The sequence below is a fragment of the Cygnus olor genome, chromosome 2 (assembly GCF_009769625.2).
Source record: "Cygnus olor isolate bCygOlo1 chromosome 2, bCygOlo1.pri.v2, whole genome shotgun sequence".
In the NCBI taxonomy this organism is placed as follows: domain Eukaryota; kingdom Metazoa; phylum Chordata; class Aves; order Anseriformes; family Anatidae; genus Cygnus; species Cygnus olor.
Window position 1 is genome coordinate 125,408,742 of NC_049170.1, and position 25,587 is coordinate 125,434,328.

The window sequence follows — 25,587 nt, forward strand, 5'->3', positions numbered from 1 at the left end:
CAAGGAGTCAACATCTGGGTATGTTTTCCCACATTAGCAACCGCTGTCCTAAACTGTGCTCTTGTGTGTGATGTTAAACAGCTGCTCAGTTTCACCCCAGAGGTAAGAATATTCTGTATCTCAGTTACATTTATTTTATTTTAGAGCTTTTGAGATGAAGTGCTCAGAGAGAGTGTAAAGTAGTGGCACTGAAACTGCACTGTACTTGGTACCTAGAAATTCATGTTTTAATTCAATAAAAAGCTGCTGACATATTATAATGCTTATTCTTGGCACTACCGTATTACATTATCCAACCACCGTTTCCTATTATCTGCATACCAAATTGTTCAAGTCAGTAATTTGAGTCTGTCCCCACCATGTTCTAGTGAAATACCATACAAATAGCTGCCACAAATATTAACAGCTGGTCCATTTCAAGGTGCTGTTGCCTTTCTCCACAATTTACAGTAAGAATGAAATGTATCCTGCCAACAGCATCAACCCATCCAGCATGCTGAAATGCCTGGTGGTTTTTGAAGCTGAATGTGCAAGTAGGGTTTCTTATCAATGTGCTGTTTTTGGAAGAAAATGAAGTTGTATAAGGTCAGGAAAAGATGTTTTTGGGAGTTGCTCATATTTAATAAAATTACACTCAGGAAGTTTAGAATGGATAAAAAAGAAGAAGGTTTTGTAAACTGTGCAGGCATTCTTCCTGTAGGGATTATACACAGGATACTGAAATGTAGCACATTGGTGCCTGTGGTTTTTGTCTTCATTTCTGTGTCTTAAATGAGATGAATCATGCCATTATAAGGAAAAGGCCTGACTGTAATGCACCTGCACTGAGTGGGACTTTCACATCTGTAATTCCCCCATACTTTCATGACTGTGTAAACATGTTCATAACAAAGCAGAAATACAATTTTGTATGTACTTACATGCAGAAATAAGATGCAATGGTGGTCTCTTACAGAAGAATTGCTGAAGTGGGAGCTGTGGGTGTCACTTCTTTCAAAAGTTCCATAGTAAAATTTTCTTTTGAAAGTGATCTTGTTTTTTAGGATCAGCTGGAAACTGTTAACCACTTTCCTGATTTATAAGACCAAACTGAGATCTAAGTGTGTCTGCAAAACCAGAGGCTCTGGAATTAACTTTCTGTTAACTAATATAGTTCAAACCAGTCCTTTGTACAATTATATCTCATTCTTTTTCTCTTTTTCTCTTTTTCTCTTTTTCTCTTTTTCTCTTTCTTTCTTTCTTTCTTTCTTTCTTTCTTTCTTTCTTTCTTTCTTTCTTTCTTTCTTTTTCTTTCTCTTTCTTTCTCTTTCTTTCTCTTTTTTTTCTTTTTCTTTCTCTTTCTCTCTTTCTTTCTCTTTCTCTCTTTCTCTCTTTCTCTTTCTCTCTCTTTCTCTCTTTCTTTCTTCTTTCTCTCTTTCTTTCTTTCTTCTTTCTCTCTTTCTTTCTTTCTTTCTTTCTTTCTTTCTTTCTTTCTTTCTTTCTTTCTTTCTTTCTTTCTTTCTTTCTTTTTCTTTCTTTTTCTTCTCTCAAAGATGAGCTCATAACTTTATTCCTTGTAAGAGGATACTGTGAAAAGCTGCTTTGCAGTTTGTCAGAACTGACTTACTGCAAAGGCTCTGGCTTGTAGTAAGTGTGAGAACTGTGAACAGTATTCTCCAAAATATTTCAATCTTTTCAATTTTCATGTATCTCCTAAAGTCTGTAGAACATAACTGAAAACTGTATGAAGACTTGTATGCAGCTTATTAACTATGTTGTTCCTGAATTGTTGCCATACAAGAAAAATCAAATGATGTATTCAAAACTAGACTATTATGGTAGCTGCATCTATATTTTGAGCTACTAAAACACGCTGAATGCACTGGGACTGAAAAAGCATCTTGTCCAGCATATTTATATTTGTATATTTGCACAGTGAACCAGAGAGGACAACAGTTCACAGTAAATTATTTACTAAAAATAATTTTAAAAATCTGCAAACAAGCAGAATTTACCCAATATGTACATTAGTGAATTCTGCTCTACTGGGCTGTTTACTGTCACTCTTTGTAAGTACCTTTGGAATTGTAATTGGATGATGCGTGCCTTGCTTCACAGTAAGTGCCACTTTTAGAGTCACGAGAAAGTCCTACAAAACATTCTCTCCCCCTGGAGAAATATTTCTCTGTATTCACCTCACATAACATGACCTCTTTACTGATTGCAAATGTCATGCAAGTCAAACCAGCCTGCTAGTAAGTTTCCTCTAAATAAACTTTCTTTTATTTCTCTGGTCTTAAAGTCTGTTCGCTGTCTCTATTTTCTTTGCTCTTTTGTGTGCAGCTAAGATTTATAAGGACTGCTGTTACATGTTATACATTTTCTTACATCAGAGCTTTTAGTCTCAAGACCTTGGGACGCAGAATTTACAGTGACCATAAAATGGACCCCCCAAAAAATACAACCCATCTTTGCAAATATTCTGAGTTTGACGTAGAAAACCAGTGGAATGAAAGGCTGTTCCCATTACTCTCTATGCAGAAAAACAGCTCCTGACTACCATCAAAATTATAGAGGAGTTTATATCAGCTCTCTTTTTGGAAGTCAGAGGAAATTCTCACCACTGTAAGAATCTTCATCTGTACCTTTGTAGTGAGCCAAGCTGGCCTGAGATCAGAGAAACTTTCTTCTTCAGGAATATTCAAGTATGGCTCCCAGACTTATGCTTAGGCCCACGTCTAAGGGAGCTGTATTTCTTCATGGAACATAATGGAATATTCTAAACAAAATGTGAAAACCTGTTATACATAAACCTAATTAAGCATTTTCAGATGAATAAACAGTAGTTTTATAGCCCTTGCTATGAAATCTCATAATCTTATAATTAATTCCATGTTTAAAGTAAAAATGACAGTTTGATGGAGTTGCTTTGAGGATTGTATAGGGAAATACACCACAAGCAGTTTTCCTACTCCATGCGCTACAGGATTTACATGGGAATGACATCACACTAAGTAAAAGGACTGGCCATCTATCACCTGGACAATGTGTACTAAATAATGATGAACACAGTCCCTTGCATATAATTTCCTTTTTCACATCCAAGCCCTCAAAACTTCTCTTTTTTTTTTCACATTTCCCTAAATTGGTCATTTCAGCCTGAAGCAGCATCTTATAGTCTATGAAAGGTAAGAAAGTGAAAATCAGACCTTGGTTTGCTTATGATGTCTTCCAAGATCTTATTACTTGTGTGAGGTACGTTTCCCACTGTCACTAGCACACTGGATGAGATCTTAATTGATCTCTTGTTCTTTCTTTTCTGGGCAGAATGAAGTCTTTGAAGATGAATACTGGCTCATAAACTAAATGCTTTCAGCTGTTGCTGCTGAACATAACAATTCCTAAGAAGATTTTTGTCAGTTGCTTAGAGATTTCCCCATTTTTATGGAGAAGGTTGTAGTTTAACCCTTTAACAGGTCCCGGATAACATTAAAAGTCACACTATGTCTACTGTAGAAGTTTAACAGCAGGAGAAAGGGTTGATGCTTTAGTAGGGCAAAGTAGCTAGAAATGTGAATACGTGGTTAGATGAAGGATTTAGTACAGCCTCTTATGCAGGAGGTCATATGGTCAAATTGGTCTGCGCTGTTCTTACAAACCATGAATGAATAAACTTAAATAGACAGGTATTATTACTGTTTGTATATATAGTAGTTAGGTGAGAAATTGTTGCAGGACAAGACCAACATACAGTATGCTGACACAAAACAAGGGAGTATCTATCTTTCACAGAAAACCATTTCAAACCTTTTCTTTCCTTTCCTCTTGTGCAGAGAAAAGTGACATGTTACACGGTGCAGCTGGCAGATTGTCTTGGCTTGATAATGCATAATCAGAGCCTTATGAAATGGTTTAGTTGGAAACCCCCCAGTAAATAAAATATGCTGAATGAAAAGCAGATGCACAGTGGGGTGAGAAGGAGTATGTTTGGGAGTTAGGCATGCCCGAGCTGAAATCCTGCCATAGCGGAGCTTCACCTCTCTGCCTTTCTCTCTTCACAGAGAAGCATGGCACAATATTCTCTGTCTCTGTATTAACATGAAGGCATTTATTCCTTAAAGTATGGGCAAGACTTCAAGTCAAGTTTACAGGTAACTTGCTATGCAAGACTTCAAGTCAAGTTTACAGGTAACTTGCTATGCAACCAGTCCACTGCTCTATCAGCCTCCTCCTTATGCCCTCCACCCTTCTGTCACACATCTTGAACCATGCATCAACACCTACTTCTACTGTTCTGCTGAAGCCCTAAACCTATTCTCTAGAAAATTTCAACTGCATATTCACCCTTTTCATCTGTGTCCAAAGCTTCTAACAAATACATGTTGTTTTTGTCCTCACTTCTCATATTTCACTTCTTTCATCCTCTTCATCAAGACAGCAGATTACTTCAGGTATTTTTCAGACCTATGTACATCATGTTAGCCTTGCCCTCAGGTTACGGCAGACCGGGGAGCAGATGATACATGGTAAGTGGAGTATGGATGGCATATGACTGCTGCCTGGCATTATTGTGGGTACACAACTGAGGGGAAGGGAAAGGAGAAACTGGGATCTCCAACTTGTAGGACTCAAAAACTCACTATAATTTGTAAATAACCGTGGAATAGATTATAAGATCTGAAACTTCTATTTTAATGTGTTTGCACCCTGTGGATATCCTCTCTGTTTGGAAACCGCTTAAGCAGCCATTGAAAGTTTGGGATGAAGTGAAGAACAAATATCTAGTTAGTTAAAGTAGGAAGAGAAGATAAATTCACATGGAGAACTTGGAAAAAGTAGTGAGGGCAGGTTTGGGAACAGCAGGATAAAAAGGCCTGTCACAGAGAAGGAACTTGCCCAGTTCCTGGGAAGTACTCTCCCTACTCCTCTGCTGGCAGCAGAAATCTAAGCTACCTATTGATGAAACTTCAGGCTTTGTACCTTTTGGTATGTTTAAAAACTGACAATACACTACTGTTACCTGTTGCAGCTCAGACAGAAGTTCCTGCTGTGGATGGAGGAATTTTCACCCTGACAATACAATTTTAAATAATTCACAGGAAGTGTTTTTTTTGTTGTTGTTGTTTTGTTTTGTTTTCCTTTTATCACCATACCTCCAACCCCACCTCCCAGCAAGTAAATCACATACAAGACATTGTCTTTGGGTGCAAATTCATGAAGTTGTAAGTTAAAAAATACCAGAACTAAGTGCATTTGTTTGTTTTCCAAAATTAATTTAATCCTCCAGTGATTTGTTTTTAGATTGTCTAACTTCTGTGCTCATGTACTTCTTTCCTGCAAGATCCCTTTCTCATTCAGTGCAGAGAGTATTAATTTAATAAGCAAATATTTAATCATTTCTCATCTTTCTGTTTTTGTTGTTGTTGTTGTTGTTTTTTTTTCTAAAAAACACACTAGTCCTTTTCTGGAGTTTTCTGTAGAACATATCACTCTAAGGTGAGTGTTTTTTGTTTTTTTGCTTGTTTGTTTTTGTTTTGTTTGTGTTTGTTTTGTTAATTATTTTTTTTACCCTTTCTCTCTGTCTCTCTGTCTCTCTCTCTTTTTTTTTTTCCCCTTAATTTGTTTTTCCCATTACTGTGAAGTAAAGGGCTAAATCTATCAGGGTTTTCTAGAAAATATTAATATTAATACTAAAATACTAAGGTGGATTATTATTATTTTTAATTGCAGGTAACCCATTCATTCTGGATACCCATTTCTGGGCTCATAATTTGAACACAGGGATAAGCAGCTCCCACCAAGTAAACAGCTATGATGAAAGTGAATAACATGCCTTGCTGAGTAACACCTAGAACCTTTGGGACAGGTTGAATCTAGCTGTTCAGAAGGAACAAATGTAACTTACCATGAGAACCATCTTTCCCCAAACTTTACTGCACCATGCCCTTTGAAAGTTAAAAGTGTTTTTTTCAACTTCTGCAGCAAACAGAGATCTTCTAGAGCAAAAGATACCTGTAGTGAAGTTAGTGATGGGCAACGGTCTTCTCTGCCCAGTCAATTGGCCTTGAAGGAAAAATAGTACATTACTGTCTTCTATTTCAGTCTCTTGAATGTGATTATGGAAGTACCACATGCAGGTAGTCTTAACATTGATTTTTCTCAGTTGTGAGTTTCTCTTCTTTTTCATGAGGTTTTGTACATTAAGCGTGACGTTGGAAGTCAAAGGACATATTCTGTTTTCATTCTCCTGTGTTTTCTTGCATATTTGCAACTACTTTGTTTTATAACAATGTGAAAAAAAAAAAAAAAAAAACTCTTAGAACTAATATCTCCAGGACTTCAAAATTATATTTAGTGCTTTAGTTCTCCTGCATAATGCTTTCATGAGAGTTAAAACAAATGTACGCATGGAGCATTGGCAAGTAATTATAACAGGAATAAAATAAGACCTTAGCATATTATGTTGTCATTTTTCTTGATACAATTAGTTTTAAGACATGACACTCTTCTAAATTGGTGGAGTACCTGACTAGTAAGTAATACTAGTATATTAGACAATATACTGAAGATATCAATTGTGTGCTTTTTTTGCAAAACTTCTATCAGTTCATAGCCAGTGCTTTGCCTTAGACGTCAAAAATTAAATCCTTATTATATCCCATGAGTTCCATATTAGGCTGGAATTCCAATGGAAATTCATGAGGGACTTTCTGTCTGCGGGGTTTTGTAATGTGGCTATGAATGCCACTAAGAATGTTTTTCTTAAAAGCTGGATATCCACACATGCCCTATTGGTAAACCACTGGGTTGCTGAATTAAGATTTTATTTACCACTGGAATAAATATACTACCCAGTATACACATAGTTGGGAACCACATATGGGGACCATTCACAGGCTATATCAACATCAGTTAAGTTGTTTGCTGTATTTAACGCTGTGCATTAGAATTAGGAAGTATGTATTTAAAATCATTAACTTGCTGGTTAATCTCTTCAGTCTCTTCCATTGAGCATCTTGGTCCTGCTGAACCTGGAACTATTTTGTTGTCCAACCAGTCATGTTTTAAACCTGCTTTTAGAGAAAATTCTACTTTTTTTTTCTTTTGGAGATATTTGTGTCAACCTTTGTGCTGTTAAAACAGATCTTGAAATTTTAAGATCTTCATAACAAGAAGACATACACAAGGCAGAGATACGCTGTTTTTGATTGAACTGTCTTGAGAAAGGTAATTACAGTGCTCTTAAAGCTTCTCTTTAACAACAATTTATTGTCATATATTACATATAGCTTCTGGAAAAAAAGGACTAAAATGCATTGGTCTGACAGCACTTTATTTCTAATTTGGTACTCGATGATATGGGTAATAAGAAAAGAACATCTGAATAAAACATTTTTGCTGAATATTTTAATAAGCCATCTACGTTTTTTCCAGGTTATTTATGGCCAGAACCATTTGATACTATATATTTTTAAAAGTTGATTGTTGGCACTAGCTGATACACCTGTCATAATATCTATTTACAATATATACATCCTCTCTGCCAAGTTAGGTCATAGTTTACAATGTGGTTAGTACTGAATTCACAACATGGTATGATTCTGTACAACAATCTGAACTTGTGAAACCAACTAAATGGTGGTAATCTTATAGGGAGTTTTATTAAGCTGCACCTTACGCATGGGGATATTGGAAATATGTTGCTGAAGTGAAACTAAAATTTATATAATTAATCATTTTGAAATGAATTTTCTTCTCTGTGTGTATTTTTGTTCAGGATAATTAGCTAACCACAGTTTGTTTATATAAGGTGTGTGTAATCTGTTTATAGAGCATGGCAGCTGACATAATGTAGCTCTTGGCGAGCTGTGACATTCCCTTCCCACAAGTAACATTTGAAATGATAAAACAACATTCAGATGAATAACTCCCTACCAGGTAAAAATCATTAAAGCCCACATTCTCCAATAATATTTTCAATCCACTTTGTTAAACCTTTTCACAGGAGCAAACACAGGTACAACCCCATTTGCTGTAACTGTAGAGCAATTCTTCAGCCTATCTGGGGCCCCACAAAAGTGTCTGAAGTAAGCTCAGTGTTACTGAAGAGTTTGCTTGTTGTAGACCAAAATATTGTGATATGATCCAGACAAACAGAATGAATTTGATTAGGAGATTAGAAACATGAACACAAGTCTTATGTCATTCAGATGGAAATATGACATATGAGGCCTTGGGGAACTTGAGCCAAAATATTTACCATTGCTGAGACTCACATCATTGTGCCTGAGCTCTGCAAAGGCTCTCTCTAATATCACCCCATGCTGTTTGGAGGATAACTTTCAGCCAACCCAGGATATCAAACTGAAGGGCCCTCTGAATGCGTATTTTATGGAACAGGATCCATGTGAATATCTTCCCTCTGGAGAGGATGTCTTTACCTGTGGAACGATAAAGCAGAGACCATACAAATACCATTGTGGGATGTACTCCAGTGGAAGCTTCCATGTGAACATGGACTATGGACATCCTGCTTGTAGCTTCTGGGAGAGAGGTTGTGCTGACAGGAGCTAGAGCTGATGAACAGCACTAACTTTGATTTGTGGAAGGAACACTGACCCCTTTTGTAGGGATAGAATATACTTCAGTGGACCTGCCCCCAGTGGTGTCAAAGCCGTGGTGGGAAGGCAACCTGGCAAAAGGAATGACTGCTGAGGATTGAATTCACCGGCCCCCCAGCAGTATAAGATCATGTAGTGGGAGAATCTGAACTTGAAGAAATTATCCAGTGAAACAGTCTGGCAAAGGTCTGCAGGCTGAGCTGTGAACACCTTTCCTGTTCATTCTGCAGTGGTAAAACCAAGCATGAAGAAGAAAGGAAAGTTAAAACAAGAAACTATATTGACAAAAGTGTGTAGAGAAATGTTGCCTCTTGCTCTGTCTTTCCCCCCAGATAAAGTTGCTTTCAGGTCTTCATTGTCTTCATTAGTTGAGACTAATGTCTAGCTGAGGATCTACTCAGAGGATTAAAGTTCCAGTTTTGTTAAAGTAATTGTGAATTTTGTTATTCAGTTCTGTGAGATGTGCTGTCAGTCCAGACTCCTTGGGACATAGGAACATGCTGCAACATGAATACTGGAAGAGGTGAGGCTTTTTTTCTGGCCGCAGGTAGGGCTGGTATAGATGTAGTAATGAGAAGGGCCAGGTGAAGGGAGAAGAGGTCCACAGTTTGGACTGTGAGGTGTGCACTGTGCTTACCAAGCACCTGTCATACTGTGCAGTATCTATAGCTGGTTACAGATGCTCTTCCTGCTGTAAACAAGCTGCTGTCTCAATGACGCATGATGTAGTGTATGCTGGTTTCTCTGGGAATAGGATGTCCTCATACTCATCTTTATCATCAGCACACTCAATCTTCTGGCTAGTAGGTAAGAAGTGACGGTTTCCACATGGTGTATCCTATGCAATGGTGGCAGATATTTTCTTACAAATACTTTCATTTTGTGGGTATGTGTACCTGAATGATTTAGCTCTTTTAGGTTTTTTGGGAGGTATTTGTTGTGCTTGTGCATTGTCTTCCAGAAAAGTCCAGTATTCAGTCAGAATATTGAGAGAAGGAATAGGACACGACCTTCAGATTTATTTCTGAGAACATTCCTTCACGAAAGTTATGTTTACACTGAGCGTGTATCCTCAAGCCCACACTTAAAATGTAAATCAAACAACATTGCCAACATGTATTTTTCCCTATCGAGAGTTTCTCCAAATATGGAATCATATTTGCTGCTTTGCCAGTATTCTTGCAGCAGTGTCTGTTTTATATTTATGTGCAATTCCTCTTGTTAAAGAAAGAAATAAAAGCATAATGACCGATGTCTGGCTTAAATGTAAATGGGGGTATTAATGCTATCACTATTTCAGATATGTAAATGATAAATAAATATGGAAAGAGTATGCAGTGGTGAAGCCTAGAATACAATGCCACTGTCCTATCATTTCCAATATGTTCACGTGGCAACAAGATATTCATGTAATAGTAGTGAATCAAAAATGGGCATTTAAGTAGACTGCTCTCAAGCTATTTAATATGCTATATGCTGTTCAGAATTCTGTTACAGTGGCTATGTAGATAAATAGCTAGGTCTTGAATGTTTGATTCATAGTTTGTTAATAGTATGTGATCAGTTAAACAGTACAAAATGAATACATAAAATTATTTAATCATTTAGAAATCACAGACTTTGCAAAATGATAGGGTAAGAAAAATTGAATTTGTTCAGCTCTTTGTCATTGCAGAACACTCCAAGCTAGCCTTTCATTTTCATTAGTGGGTCAAGTTACAGTGTCAAGTCTACTTCACGGGCATTTATGAAAGGCACATTTAATGATTTTCATTAGGAAAATGCTCTGATTTTTCCTGAAGACTCATAAGAGATTGCACACAATGAAATAATCTTAGGCGACCAATCTGCAAAGTGCATTCTTTTTTTGGTGTTCCTTATACCAAAAAAGGGCAAAAATATCTGTGATGTTACTCAGTACAGTTTATTCCATCCTCATCAAAAGACTTCATCTCTATGGACAAGCAAAAACCCATTAATCTAGGGAAAAAGAGTCAGCACTTAATAATAGAATGTAACTTTATTGAGCACTTAAACTGTGGCCAGGAAAAGCAAATACATTCTGTACGAGCTCAGTGCAGTGGAGTGGAATATAAACGTTGCAGAGCTTATCTATGGAAGCATGTTGTCATTTTTCTGAGGTTTCTATCAAACTTTTAATCAAAACCATAGCCAAAATTGGCCCACATTACTGTGATCATTTTTGAGTGTTCTGTTCTATAAAGTCTAGCACACAGATTTATAATGTTTGAACACTGGTGCTGTTGCCAACATTCACAAGAAAGTTGCAGGCTTCAGACACACGTCATCAGTATATGTTATACATCTACTTCAGAAGCAAAGGGAAGTCCATTGGAGATGGCCACAAATGCACTTCAGTGGCTAGGAGCAATGATGGTGATAAAGTTGCAAGATGATCTGGGAAATGTGTTATTTTAACGATTAAGGAGAAAAGTATTCACAAAGACCAGCTGCAGACTAGATAGGCTAAAGGCTTGTATTAGCTCCTGTAAAAGTCAGTTCAGAGTACCTATATTAAGACTTCAGCTCTGAATGAATTGTCCTACAGAGTGGCAGCACTGATTCATTATTTAGTGATGTGTTTTTTCTGTTCCTTGAGTTTTCTTAGCACAACTGTACTAAGAAAGACCATTGTGCCTCTTACATTTCCTACATAATAATATGGGAATAATGTGAGACATATACCGATATATAGGAAGATGATCTCCACCTCCATATATCTTCCATAATGACTATTGCTCATACCCGAAGTTTGCATTTAAAACTTCTTCTGGTAGAAGGATCACAGTACTGCCATAAGTTTATTTTAGGCTTTGCTCCTTGTTTTGTTTTCCTCAGTGCACAAAAACAAGCCCTTACTTATGTGCTATCTGTACAGAGGCAGACTTGCCTGTTAGCAATAAGTATGTTTCTTTTGCCTGTTAATGCGTCTACTAGAATAGCTGTTCATCTAGTGATTTCATATAGGATGAGATTTTATATACAGACATCAAAAACACCTATCTCATATTTCTGCTATCTTTGGTTTATATTAGAAACACAGAAATGAACACCAAAGCCCAAACGAGAACCAGAAGAGAGGCTTACCTAATGCCACAACTCATACTTTTGTACAGCTCTTAATACTGTAAAAATGCTGTGAGGAGGATCAAAAGAAAGAATGAATATATGTACATATGCATATAATATTAAAATGTTTATTTAGTAAATTATAATAGTTTTAAATATTCCTTCATAAAGAAGTTTTGAGAAATATAGGTGGGTCAGAAAATATAAAACAATGAAGAGTAAAATATAAGGAAGAGAGATATTATTTTCTTGTATTGTTACATATCTTTTACAAGTAGAACAATCTATGCTGTTGCATTTTGATAACAGAGTAAGTGTGAAGAACCTACTTCATGAGAAGAAGTAGTAGGCAATGTAATATCTTTTTCCTTTACTAGTAGGTTGACAAATTTGTTGTTTGCTTTTAATTAATAAAAGATAGAAAGTACAAAGAACATGTATACGAAGATCAGATGGAATATTGAATTAATTTTGTTAGGCACACCAGATTTGGAAAAATGTTATTCAATTGGTTCTCTTTTTTCCTGAACTTCTAGTTCACTGGGTACTGGCTTTGGAGTAGCTCCATCCCGAACTCAATTTTCAAAGAATTTCCATCTGGTTTCATGATATTGGCCTAGTGTTTGAAAGGTAAATAGGCATTCAAGCACACAAGATACTTTGCAGAGTTAACTGACCATGATCAGGGTTTTCTGAGACAGTCACATAGTCAACTGGGGAAAAACTGACTCATTTATATGAAGCATCCAACTTCATTTTCCTTTATGTAGCCAAGACCCCAAATTACCCTGATGTGCTTGGCCGAATATGTGATGAATATGTTGGCTAAAGGAAGGAACTGGTACTGTCTGTAATTTCCATGGACCTCTGGGAGGTCTATGTGAGAAAATCTCAAGCAATACCTTCAAGACTTTTCACATGAAGTAGTTTAGGATTATTATTTTTCTGTTTTTTAAATAAATTGCATAAAGTGCTTTGGACAGTAGTAAATGATGAAAATTCCTTCAAAACTACACTGTTTCCTGCCTAACATATACTACTTCTTTTTTGATTCTTTTTCTCTCCCTGTTGCATCTGAACAATTTAATCTTTTGTGCGTCTTTAAAAGCAGCACTGAAAGTTCAGGAAACAGTGGTGTCTACTCTAAATATCTGGACAAAAGGGCCTTCCAGGCTTCTGAGTCTTTGGTGAGAGCTTACTGTGTACCATCCCACTCCTGAATTTTCAGAGGAAGGAAACTCAGTAGATGTGGCTAGAAGGACTTTTTAGCGACCATCACACATGTCCCAGCCAAGCCATGGAAAGCCATGACATGACACACTCATCAGCCTTTGGTGCTGCCATAACCACTATCTAAACTTTCTGTCTTTATAACTTCCTGGAAGGATACAGGGAAATATAAATTAGAGAGTAGTCTAACCTTTAAAAACCTGCTAGTACTAAAGCTATTTACATATTCAAAATAGCAAAGGGCACACTGTTTACAAATAATATATGTTTTGTGTTTACAGCATCTATTGAAAACCATTAGGTAGCAGGGATCACAGAAGTGCTTCCAGCTAAGCCAGAAATACAGCAGTCAGCTGTTACTAATAAACTCCAATTTCAATTGATTGAATAATTATTTTATTCAGCCAGTTTTCTTTTGAAAATGGTTACATCAAATAGTTTGAAAACTGTTCCAGATGTTTGTTGTTCTTTCACATTGGGAATGCATGAGCAAATGGAAGATAGATCATTTGATCAATAGAAATAACATACATAAGTATGACCCAGTATTCGATCTTAATATATCTGACAAGCAATTTCACTCCTAATGAAACTAAACCTGAGAAGTATTTTCCTGATGTAGACAAAAATTCAATTGTGGTTCTGTCTGTAGTCAAAGAATACAATCCTTCCAGCAAACAAGTAGAGTACCTCGGGATATTTGACTGTGAAAGGTCTAATCTTGATATAGGTTCATCGTTCTTGACACCATTTAACTTAACATCAGGGTTTACTGAAAGTCTTCAGTCAAAACTATTAAGAGCACATTGGTTTTTGATTGAATGACTCTTTTGTGAATCATACTGCTTCATGTAGAGAATGTTGACTCTTGGTTGAAATTACAGGAAAACCAAAAGTGCTACCTTGGAAGTACTTACTCCATTCTTCCTATGTTTCTGTGTCCAGCTTCCTAGGTCAGATTACATCGTGCGTAAAGCATTTAAATGCGTCTTGGAGCAGTAAGATGCAGTGCACTGTGCAGACAGAGAGGACAAAATATCAGAGCAAAATGTATACAGACAATTGCATGGCTCTGAGATCAGTTACTTTGAAATACTGATTTACAGCAAGATCATGTTACTTGTTAACATATTATTTATACTTTTGACAGCTTAATAAGTTTCAATAGCACATTTAAGAAAGCAGAAAACACTTCAAAAAATGTTAGTGACATGCCATTAAAAAAAAATAAATCTATTTTAAGGCACAGTACTTCCTTTGAAAACAAAAACAGCTAGTAATCATGGTCTTGTGGACTTAAAACAATGATGATTCTTTTTTTCCCAAAAAAAGTTCTAGGAGGAGTTCTAAGAGAGTAAATAAAACAACCATTTATAATGCCCTTCTGTGGCCTGTAAGGAAGTATATACATTGAACACCACAGTTTACACTGACCAACCACAAAGTGTCAATTTATGAGGACTAATGAGCTCTATCATGTAGATTTGCTCCTTAGAAACAAAAAGTTCTCGATAAAATCCTGGCTATCCTGAACTTAATGGGAGTTTAATCACTGACTTCAATGGCTTTGACTGTACCCATAAATCAAGAATTCCTTGGGATTCCTCTGCACTGTTGCATTCAAGCTGCCTATTAAGATTAGGTCCATGCAACATCCTGAGCACTGCACATGAGCTGTGTGGGAGAGGATTCATAGTCTGGGGCCAAAGTCATGCCAAGGACTCTTCTGGCAATCAGCAGCATAAACTAGCATAACAATGGTCAGTAAGGTTAGAATTTCACCTTCATCTAGTCTATTTTAACTGAAGTATACATGTCCCGTTTCTTTGTTCCTCACATAATTTCACTAGCTGATAGATCAAAATCATAGACATTGCCTGATTTCAAACAGCACAAGAAGCTTTCTAGCAAAGTAGCTTATTAGGTGAGAGCTGGATTTCACTGAATTACCCCTCCTCTCAAGGAGAGAAAACAAACAAACAAACAAACAAAACACTAGAGTAATAAAGTTTTAAGTGTTCTTAAAACTGTAAATGTTAAGCAACTATTTTAATTGCATACCATATGCCACATTTGGTGTATATTAAAATCTGCAGGGATTTTTATGTTTCTTGCTGCTCAGTAACTAGTATTTAGTTAAATATTTAATCTAAATCTTCTTAAATATAGAAGTAGCCAATGTGAGTGTCCTTGTTATGCAACAAAGGAAAAGTTAAAAATCTCTAAACTCTTTAAAGTAACTCTTTAAAATCTTATAGAGTCAAAAACATATATAATCAACAGACATCATCTTCCTACCGGATCACTAAAACTGAATTCACGTGCTCCATCTAACACTATATAATTTTTTTACAAATTCAGATGTCCTACAGTGCAAGTTTAATATATCCTCTCATCCACCATTTATCTATTTGAAAACAAATCTTACAAAAAAGCAAATCTTAAAAACAAATCTTAAATACAAACAAATCTTAAAAAAAAAGAAAACAAATCTTAAATACATGTTGTTTCAGTCAGGGATACCTAAAAATGTTTTCTGTAATTAGGCATTTAAATGAATTTTCTGTTTTTCAAATGTGCTTAATGTGAATTATCTCCTGTTGGCCATGTGTCATGTATTTTCTTCCCTCAAATATGACAGCAAAGAGTTGGAAAAAGGCTTTATCCTGTATTTCAGAGTACTGATATTTTTTAACCGTAAGAAATCATACATTTCTGAAGGTGGAAAAGGCTCTACCACATGCTAAATCACATTACAAGTTATTGCAATTTATTTTTGTTGCCTTTTTTTTTTTTTTTTTTCTTAAGGAAATTGTTGCCAGAGGGAAGACCACAAAGAGGAATAATTTCTGGGTTTTGATTCTCTCTCTTAGATCACAATGCCATGAGTAAATTTTGGTGGTGGATGAAGGTGAGTAAAAGTATTGTCTTAATAAAAATAGTTTAAAAAAAAAAAAAAAGGCAAAGCAAAACAAACAACAACAACAAACCAACCATGATGTGGCTGAAGTTAACAGACTAAGAACTTGGAGCCTTCTCTACTGTATCTTTTCCCAGTAGCTATGGGAGATTTTCATAGGTGAGTTGCAAAATTTTGTGGCAAAAGTTTCTCTTACATTTTGCCTCAACAACCTACCTTTTTTTTTCTTGAAAACAACTCCAGTGGAAATATGGAAGCAAATGGAAATAAAATTGAGATTTTTTGCTGAAAAATTAAAAATCCATACAGCAAATGTTAGCACTTTGGTACCTTGCCAAAGTGCAATGGGATAGGTGTCTTTCTTCAGAATCCCCTCCCCCCCACCTCCCCTTTGTTTTTTTGAGATGGATTACAATTACAAAGCTTTTATTTTGTTAACAAAACTCCCTCCTAAAGTCTTCCTTAACTCTGATCACATATGGCGTGCTTTAACTTTTAGTCTCTCTGATCACCAGGAGCATTAAATCAAACCATGATCTAGAGTCATCAAAGGGATAATGTACCATGAAAAGTCAAAGTTAATTCAATTTCAATAACTTTACTGGCATTATATGGTGCCCAGGTACAATAGAAGTTAATCAAGTCAATGAATATCAGACATCTGCTCATTTAAAACAATTAAGTATCAATTTAGTGTAGATTTTACACATTGAGGGCTAACTTCTGCACTAAAACATCAGCTGTTTTTAATGCTGCTTAATATGCAAAATCAGCACATTAGTTTGGCACAGGTTTCTACTTGAACAGTCCTGACCTTGTATCAGATACTAAAACTGTGTCTATGCAGAGAAAATAATTGAATAATTGTCTTCAGAAAGCTTGACGTTCTTTGATGATAGCATTTTAAACTGTGGCATGTTTATCACTAGGAAAAGGGTCACTTGAAACTCAGAATTTGTTCCATTAATTTCTTCCCTTCCTGTTTGCATTTTACTTTTGAACAGAACAAAATGTTCTTCACATTATTTTTTTTGTCTGAGGCTTAAAATCCCTGTAAATAGAGACTCATCTGCTTTGCTGCTTGCTTATGACAGAACTCAGTTGAAAGTTGAGCATCCAAACTGATCATACTAACATTACAGGTTAGAATATTTTCTTCTGCTTGAAAAGAGTAGATACTAAATGTTTTTAATTTAGGCTGTAATGAAATAGATAATGTTTCCTATTTCAGCTGGTTCCCCCAATAATTTTAAAACCTTCTTGAAAACCATCTCACTAAAGCATTCTTCCCAGTAAACTGGTCTACTAAAATGTTTGTGCAAACCAAACATCTGAAGAGGCGTATTACAAACATGAGTCAAGTGGAAACTGAGGATTTAAAGTGTGTTTGAAAAATTATTAGTTGTAAGTTACTGTCCTTTTTTTTTTTTTTTTTTTTTTTTTTCCCTCAGGATGTTCCACCAAAGTCATTATTTCTGGAAGGATGATATCAAAGAGGAATTCAAAGCAAGTTGTTTCATGTAAACTGCTTTCTGGTAGGTAGTAGCTGACTATTTGCTCTAGCTTCCAGTAGTGAATTAATTAATGTTTAGGAAACAGAGTGAAACAATTCATCCAGTCAACATCAGGTAAATCTAATATGTAACCGACCTTTAGCATAACACAGCATTTATCAAAAAAATAGCAATGGAGGGAGTCTGCAGATAATATCTAAAATTGCTTCTGTGAGGCTTTGAGAAAATTTGTAAGTCCTTTCCCTTCTACAACAGCAAAGACATGAAAAAGTGTGTATTGATATTTTGGGCTTTTGTACGACAAAATAAGAGTAAGAGCTGCAATTATTCACATTGGTATCCTTAGGAAAGGCACAGTTAAATTTTCTTCCTTCAGTTCTGCTACTTTTGCTTTCTTAACCATTAGTTCTTGAAGAGGCATGAACACTGCAGCACTTATAACTGACGGAAGTAACAGGCTCAAGAGCCAGGCACATGTAAATCCCATTTCTTAAATGTCTTCTGTAGTGCTGATAAGCCTGCGATCAGGAACACTGCAGTAGCATAGGTTTAAAACTGCGGATGAGCCTCAGCCTTTCTACTTCATGACATGTACTGCTTGTATGCAAATATACAGTGGAAAATGATCCATGAGCACGTGTCTACTTTTGTGTTTTGTGTTGTTTTTAACGTAACTGTTATGTACCAGAATTAATTTCTCTCTACAATCCAATTTATCAGAATTTTAAATAATATTTTAAATCTTATTCTGAGTGTCCATTTTGGACCATTCCTTCTAATATTTCTCCTATTACCTAATATAAGAAATAAATATTATTTTTCTCCCAAAGGGGAAGTAAAAAACTAGTACAGCCTCAAGTGGAATCTCTGTGGTAAGACAGAGGAATAGAAGTTGGAAGGGTTAACTTGAATTAAACTGGTGGCAATTCATATTCACCAGTCCAGTCTTAAAAGCCTAAGTTTATCCTCTGGAAATTGCAGACTTTCTTAAGCAAAGAAGAATTAATGAATGTCTGGAGAAAAAAAAAAAAGAGAGAGAAAAAAAAGAGAAAAAAGAGAGGGAGAGAAAGAAAGAGATTGTTAAAGATTTGGATTTTAATGTGGCATCAAAAAAAAGGAAATAAATTTCTTGAATACCTGATACTAAATTCTTCCAGTCTGTTTCCAGAAGATTTTTGTAGCCATGAGTGATAGACTGCAGAGGAATAATTTTATAATTCTTAATTATTCTAACAAACTCCCAAACTGTTCTTTGACTTAAAGACCAAGATTCCAAAGACCCATCGTCCTTCAAACCATCAAACCAAAGTAACACAGACAAAGTCATAAGCATGTACAACTTTTATTTTACCTGTCATGAGAAGAATGAAGCTGTTATAATCAATAATAATAAATGACTACAACAGTTATTGCTTTCAGTGTAAGAAGCTACAAGATCAAGGTAATCAAGAATTCCCCAAGGCATACAATGAGGAGTAAAATCATTATGCTAGTATAGTGAAACAGAAATTCTCACCATTTGTTGGTCATCCACTTTAAATTGAATGATGTTTATGGAAAGAAAAAGACCACAGATGAGCTTTTCTGAGGTGTTATGGTCACAATCAGCTAAAATCTCTGAGTAATGAACTAGATGACACTATGTGAGGTTGTCCATCTCAGCAGTATGAACTTTACTATAACAATTTATGGACTTTGGTTTCCATGAAAGAAAAAAAGGTGTTTGTCTTTCTTGATGCAACTGAAGGTAAAAGTTAAAAGATTAAATAACTGTTCCCAGGGCTTTTCACATAAGATTTCTGCATTAACTATCTTTATCACAAACAGCCCTTCCTTGGGGAATTATTTCATGAAGGAAATGGAGCTATTTTTCATTTACTTGTGGAGGTCCTCAGTCTGAAAAATAATCTTCCAATAACAGAGTAAGAGAGATATTTAATGAAAGAAATGCTATTTAAAAGTAAGGTTAAACAGACTGAAGGAATGCTGAATTTAATCCTAGATCCTACATAAAGATGCATGCCTTTGAGCCCAATATATTTGCAACCTTGAATCCTGAATATGTTAAAGTTATTAACTTTTTTTTTCTTTCCTTTGTCCTTCCTGGTAACTGCTGAACAGTGTAAACTAATCATGATGCTTATTGTGTCACTTAAAAGGTCTCCCACAAAACCATCAGACAAAACCATCAAACAAAATTTCATAAATAAAAGGGCTGAGAGACACCAATAATTTCACGTACATTAATGTGAAATATATTTCACAGTCTTCTCACCCACAGCTGGCTGTTGAGATGCTCAAAGCCTGGAGCTACACAGTAGCCTGCAATACTGGAATAAATCCATGTAAACATGTGTCTGAGGTGAAAGACAGCTGAGAGAAAGTTGGAATTTCTTTCAAGGTAGAATTCTGCAGGAATCACTACTTAGGGAAAATTCACAGGGAATTATTATTATTTTTTTTCCTATTTCCAATGGGAACATTTTACTCTGATAAGCTGAAACAATGCTGAGTTTGGACTGCTGATTTAGCCCTATTTCTCACAGCATACTTGATTGCTAGGTGGCCTAGGAGGATATTGGGCTTTGGTCAGCAGCAGGGCTTGGAGCAGTGTTCCTTGGTCTGCACATCCACTATGAGTCCAGTGGCATAAGGAAACCTTGGGAGTCCAGTAGCTGAGCTAGCAAAATTTTAAACAGTTTCTAATAGAACTCAACCTATTTTTTTCATCAAAATTTTGCCTGGCTGGCAAATATCAGAAAGTATTTTGATGACTGTAATTTTCAGAGTAAACCCCTTTCATTGTATGATTCCATTCAGCTTCGTCTACTGGCAATGTAGCCATGTCACCTAACTTCCGCTTTATCTTCTATTTTGTGTTGTGGAACTGCTGGCTCTCTGTACGTCATGGAAGGGTTGTGATGAAGAATGTTTTTGTAGTGCCATAATTTACCTGAATTCACACATTCTCCTCATGAAGATGAGAGAACAGAGCTGATGAAATAAAGTAATAAAGCTCTTGTGTTTGTAGTTGTTATTAGTTATGTGTTTATAGGGAGGAGGGGGCAGAATCATTTTGGGAATTCTGGAGGTCACAGCTTCACAGTTAGACAAGCTTGCTCAGGGCTTATCCAGCAAAGTTTTGGATATCTTCAAGGATGGATGTCCTGGTTTCAGCTAGGATAGAGTTAATTTTCCTCCTAGTAGCTGGTAGGGTGCTATGTTTTGGATTAGGATGAGAAGACTGTTGATAACATGCTGATGTGTTAATTGTTGCAGAGCAGTGCTTACACTAAGCCAAGGACTTTCCAGCTTCTCACTCTGTCCTGCCAGCAGGCAGGCTAGGGGTGCAGCAGGAGCTGGGAGGGGACAGACCTCCCAACAGCTGACTGACAGTTTGGGACAGCTGACCCAAACTGGCCAAAAGGGTATTCCATACCATCTGACATCATGCTAAACAATATATAGGGGTGGCTAGCTGGGATGGGAGGGCCGGCCGCTTGGGTATAGGCTGGGCATCGGTCAGCGGGTGGTGAACAATTGCACTGTGCATCACTTGTTTCGTACACATTATTATTAGTAGTACTATTATCATTATTATTATTATTTTCCTGTCTTAATAAACTGTCTTTATCTCAACTCACAGGCTTCACTTTCCCATTTGTCTCCCCCATCCCAGAGAGGGAGGGGGGAGGGTGAGCGAATGGCTGTGTGGTGCTTAGCTGCCGGCCAGGATAAACAACAACAATGGGGATTTGACAACTTTTCTTAGGCAACTTGTTGCTTTTTTCTTATCTACAATTGGAAGTCCTCTTGCAGCTTATGTCTATTGAATCTTGTAAGGCCATGGTGTATCTTTCACTCTGTCTTCTCTGTAACCATAAGACAGGTAGTCAAAGGCAACTACAGTATTCCCACCTTTAACCTCATTCTCTTAGGGTTGAACAACCTCCATTTTATTAGTTCCTTTTTGTTGGAGCTCCAGTTCCCTCATCACCTTGGTGGCCTTCCAACAGACTTGTTCCAGTTTGTCAATGTCTTTCTCACACTAGGGAGCCCAAGCTGGACACAGTACTCCAAATGTAGTTTCACAAGTGCTGAACACAAGAGAACAATCACTCATCTTGTCCTGCTTGCTATACTCTTGCTAATGCAGCACAGTATGTGACTGTCTCTCATCCCTGCAGACATATACTGCTGTGTCATGTTCACCAACACCCCTAGCTCCTCCTCTGCAAAGCTTTCTGTCCCATCAGTGCCAAGCCTTTGTTGTTACATGCTGTTATTTCTTCCTAGATACAGGACTTTGGATGTGTCCTTGGCTTGGAAAAAGGTATATAACATAAAAGTGTACTCTGTCATACTTTAACACCCACTTAGAAGTCACTGACTTGTTGCTTGAGTAACTAAATCCAAATAATATTATTTTATTTAAGTCCTAATAGCTGTGACTTTTCTAGTCACAATGTATAGCAGTGAAAACCAACAAAAACACTCTCTGGAGATAATAATTGAACTTCCTGAAGTGAATATGGTACATGAAAGATGGAAAATGTATCCCTTAGAGTAACTTTTTTTTTTTTTTTAAGTGGGGTTTTCATTCTAGCACCCAAAAGTTATAAATATTAAATTCACATGCACATTTATAGCAAATATTTATGTGTGTATATTTGGATAGCTATACACTTAGCCATGCTTGCATGAGATACAAAATGCCTTATTTGCCTGAGTAAGCACTACTGGAATTCCTGCCACATATTCAGGCACTGGATCTTATTGAAGGTTTCCAAGGCATGGTCAGCAGCTTCTGGGCTTAGATCCCTTTGCGGAGTCAGCATTCAAATAAACGGGATGAAGAGAGAGTTTTTGCCAGATAAGGGAAAGGAAGAGCATTTTGTTATTAGGACACACAGATGAGGAATTGTGCAACTCCATTTGTATAAAACTACAATCTTAGTAAGCCCACATGAGTGTCGGCAGGTGCATCCAAAATACTAGCCTTTGAAAATGTATCCCTACAAAACTGCTTGCAGCAAATTGAAGGGAAAATAAAGAGGTGGCTTTCCTGCCACCTCTTCAGTGAACCAAGCAAGGTCAAAAGGCTGCTGTACTTAAATCCCATAACAAAATATTAGCTCTCTTAAAACAATAAATGGAAAAAAAATTAGCAGGGTTGAAATCTGTAAATATTTTCAGTGAAGATTTTCACTCTAAGGATGAAATCAATGTTTAGACTCTAACTTCAGCAGTTTAAAACTGGTTTGTCTTCTTCAAGGTAGCCATGTGGACTCATGTTCTCAGTAGTGAGAACAGAGGTGCCAAATATGTAAGTTGCTCCTACAGCTTAAATACCAATTTTGGAATTCTATCCTGCTTATTTAGGTTTTCCACTTTGGAGACAAATTCTGCTCCAAACAGCTACACATAGGCTTCTAAAAGTACTTGATTAATTTCTAACGTGCTTCTCTAGATTTTGATCTTCAATTATACATGTGAAACTAATGTACTACTTGTTTTATATAGGTCAACTTTTTAACAGATGTGAAAAGTGATTTTTTTCTCTTCAATGAAATCTTAGTGGTTCAATAGAGAGGCAAATGAATGTCTGCATCTACTCTATTTCACTCCTTAATCTCATTGCTCATTTTCAGTCTATCACAAAGGCCAGGGAAAGGGCTAATAGAACAGTGGATTGGGGTGGGAGTGTTAGAATTTTCCTTGGATTTCATCTTATTCTGAATCTGATGAGGTTGCTTTACTGCCCAGTGAAACGGATTAATATTGGGCACACAAAACTGTTAACAATAGCAAAAATTTTAACTGCAAAGAGTTGAAATATCATCAGTTTTGCATCCACAAATTGAACTGGTAAAAAGCCAAATACTTTCTGACCTCCTTCTGCATTTGAAACTGTTTGCACAGTTATTTTATTATGTGAAATGTTTTGCTGTGGCATTGGAAAGTCCTTATGTTAGCCTTTTCTTGTGTAGATCCACAATAACTCTTGATAATGGAGATACAAGGCAAGTACAATCAAGAGTCAGACCCAAAACTTTCTCTCTAGACTATCAGAACTCTTAAAAATGAAGTGTGCTAGGAATTCTTAACAGTAATAGTAATGATAATAATAATAGCAATAGTAATTTTGATATATCTTTTAAAAGTGACCCCAGAAACACAAGCTGCAGAACTCCTATATCAACTTAATCCTCAACTTAAAATTGACCTTGTAGAGAACGAAAAACATAAAAATCCTGGGAACTTGGCAGTAGGTTTGTACTTTGCTTTGATGGCTAGTCTTGATCTCATAGTGCAACTGTGGTGTTAATGGATCAAAAAAGAGAAGTTAAAAATGATAAGCAGGGGCCTTTATTCTGTATCAAAACCAATAAATGTAAACTTCTTTGGGCACTGGAAATCACCAGTTGATTTACTGGAAGTCTTTAGAAAGTTTTAAAATGCCTGTGCAATAGCCAATGTGACCCATGTAGGGCAGAGCAAAATGTGTGAGCATTTATCACATACATAGCTCAGCTCCCTGGTCTGGTAGGGTCATGAAACTTTTGCTGAACTGGCTGTATGTAATAAATAGCAAGCAAAACATCCAGGTAGACTTAACTGTTTTATTCAGTGTGGGCATAACAGAAAGTGATATCAAGCCATTGCTTTTAGTATGTAATGTTTCTGGAGCCAAAAATTCACGAGGGAACTAAACTCTCTTTACTGGGGATAAAAAGTAAGAGATATGTTTGTGTATTGTAAACACCTTTCCCCCGTCTCTCCCCAGGACTGTCTTGGCTTGCTTCACTCTGAGCCATCCCACAGCTATTCAAGCACTGGTGCATCGTATCCCTGAACAGGCTGACATGCTGTGATGCTGTGGGATAACAATGCAAAATGCCTGCACGATTAGAAGCTGGCTTGTTGCCAAGTGCAGGTCCATGATGTTTGTACAGATTCAAGGCGTGGGATTTCCAGATGGGAGTGCAGTGGTGGAGCAGCACTCCATGGATGGGATAAGTGCCCTCATTATTCACAATCTGGACAGGATAAACGCCTTCATTATTCATATGTGGGCCCATAGTATATTGAAGAAAACATGTATCTTTACTGTTTACTCAGCCACAGTGCAGCACTTTATCAAGTTTAATGTCACTGAATTAAATATGCAACCCTATAACCATTTAAACTTTTTTCAGGTTGCTTATATTATATTGGTGGGTGAAAATAGAGTGACCTATTATATTACCAAGGCAAAGGTCATGTCAGTGTGGGATTTAGGTCTTTTGGTGTGTGTGTTTGTTGGTGGTGAATCAGATATGATCAGATTAAATTACTCTTGAACATAACCAAATGTTTAAAGAAACTGCCGTGCCATACATTTGATTATTTTTTATTTTAATCATGTTCTAATCTGAAGGCCAAAATTGAAGTAATACAAATGAAACTACACCTTTTGAATTTAAGATACACTAGAAAAGCAAAATACAAATATTTTGAAAGGTTGTAAGAGGTGAAGGACATTTATTTTTTTATATAATATTGTGCCACAGGTGGTATACAGCCATCTGTTTTACTGTTATAGAATACTGATGAAAGTTTTTAAAACTGTCCAAGTATATCACTTGTACTTTGATATATGTCTGTGTGCAGACTGAATGCTGTTTACTGGTGCTGTTTAAATCATTATTCATATGTAACACAAATTTTGAACGCTCTATGGGAGATGGCATCGGTAAGCGAAAAGTCCCTTTGTGGCTGTTTGAATCATGTTTCATGGCAGTGGGAACACTAATGGAGGACTGAGTGGCACTCACTAGTACAGTTTGGTTAGAAATGACCCTCAAAAAGTTACAAATTAACATTTACCAAAGAATAAAGAAGTAAGATGAAGAAGAGCAGGAGATAAGCAAAGCAACCAATGAACTTATCTTCTGCAGCATAGTACCACAAATGAAAAAGCAGTTCACAGAAAATTTATATAATGGGCAGTGAGGAGATATTAATTCAAAACCAACAACTGTCACCTTTTAAAAAGTACAGCCAAATTACTGGGACCAGAGAGAGAGAAGCATGTTTTCTTTTTCTAAAATTTAACCCAATGTTTCTACGAGCCTTTTTGACAGCACTTTAAAATTACCTCAAGTTAAAAAGCCTGTTGAGGAATTACTTCATGTAATTACTCTATCCATTTTGGCATGGCCAAATCCTGTTTAGAGCTGTTACCCTGATC

General features: G+C 36.5%; 1 long non-coding RNA gene across 1 annotated transcript; it reads left to right on the plus strand.

Moving 5' to 3' along the window:
- The first annotated feature begins 15,726 nt into the window (after positions 1–15,726).
- On the plus strand, positions 15,727–24,888 carry LOC121066076. Its single transcript, XR_005817492.1, has 3 exons — positions 15,727–15,831; positions 17,292–17,375; positions 24,142–24,888. It is a non-coding gene; the product is annotated as an uncharacterized LOC121066076 (long non-coding RNA).
- The last annotated feature ends 699 nt before the right edge of the window (positions 24,889–25,587 follow it).